General features: G+C 43.9%; 1 pseudogene across 1 annotated transcript; it reads left to right on the plus strand.

Annotated features, from left to right (window-relative positions):
• The first annotated feature begins 85 nt into the window (after positions 1-85).
• On the plus strand, positions 86-1,142 carry LOC112616851 (annotated as a pseudogene). Its single transcript, XR_003117815.1, has one exon. The product of XR_003117815.1 is annotated as an aldose reductase pseudogene (transcript).
• The last annotated feature ends 302 nt before the right edge of the window (positions 1,143-1,444 follow it).

Here is a 1,444-nt window from a genome sequence, read left to right on the forward strand (position 1 = left end):
TTTAATATGTGCTCAGCAATGTTATAAGCTCCCTAATGGCATAGTATATTTGAGAAATGTACAGAGTAGATAAATTATCTCACAGTTAAAGAATTAGGGCATGTACAGAAGACGCTCAGCGACCTGAAGCTGGACTACCTGGACCTCTACCTTATTCACTGGCCAACTGGCTTTAAGCCTGGGAAGGAATTTTTCCCATTGGATGAGTTGGGCAATGTGCTTCCCAGTGACACCAACATTCTGGACACATGGGCGGCCATGGAAGAGCTGGTGGATGAAGGGCTGGTGAAAGCTATTGGCATTTCCAACTTCAACCATCTCCAGGTGGAGGCGATCTTAAGCCTGCAGTTAACCAGATTGAGTGCCACCCCTACCTCACTCAGGAGAAGTTAATCCAGTACTGCCACTCCAAAGGCATCGTGGTGACCGCCTACAGCCCCCTCGGCTCTCCTGACAGGCCCTGGGACAAGCCCGAGGACCCTTCCCTCCTGGAGGATCCCAGGATCAAGGCGATCGCAGCCAAGCACAATAAAACTACAGCCCAGGTCCTGATCCGGTTCCCCATGCAGAGGAACTTGGTGGTGATCCCCAAGTCCGTGACACCGGAACGCATTGTTGAGAACTTTAAGGTCTTTGACTTTGAACTGAGCAACCAGGATACGACCACCTTACTCAGCTACAACAGGAACTGGAGGGTCTGTGCCTTGTTGAGCTGTGCCTCCCACAAGGATTACCCCTTCCATGAGGAGTTTTGAAGTGGTGGATGCCTGCTCATCCCTAAGTGACCTATACCTGTGTTTCCTGCCTCATTTTTTTTTCTTGAAAATGTAGTATGGCCTGTGTCACTCAGCAGTGGGACAGCAACCTGTAGAGTGGCCAGCGAGGGCGTGTCTAGCTTGATGTTGAATCTGAAGAGCCCTGTCAGTAGAGTAGAAGTCTCTTCTAGTTTGCTTTGCCCTTCTTTTTGCCCTACTGGGGAAAGTACAACCTGAATACTCTTTTCTGACCAAAGAGAAGCAAAATCTACCAGGTCAAAATAGTGCTACTAACAGTTGAGTTTTGACTGCTTGGAACTGTAATCCTTTCAGCAAGACTTCTCTTTGCCTCAAATAAAAAGTGCTTTTGTGAAAAAAAAAAAAAAAATTAGGGCATGTAGACCTTAAATGACCAACTCACTTCATACTAAAAAAAGTGATGTAAAATAATATCAGATTTTTTTTTTTTTTAGTTTGGGCATATGCTTAGTATTCTGATGAAATTACTGAGTATGAATTTCTGTAGAAACACATTTGAAACCTCATATGTTAAGAAAATTTTAATCCATCTTGAATTAATTTTTATATAAGGAGTAAGGAAAGGATCCAGTTTCAGCTTTCTACTTATGGCTAACCAATTTTCCCAGCACCATTTATTAAATAGGGAATCCTTTCCCCATTTCTTGTTT

Source organism: Theropithecus gelada, unplaced genomic scaffold (genome assembly GCF_003255815.1).
Source record: "Theropithecus gelada isolate Dixy unplaced genomic scaffold, Tgel_1.0 HiC_scaffold_11147, whole genome shotgun sequence".
Classification (NCBI taxonomy): domain Eukaryota; kingdom Metazoa; phylum Chordata; class Mammalia; order Primates; family Cercopithecidae; genus Theropithecus; species Theropithecus gelada.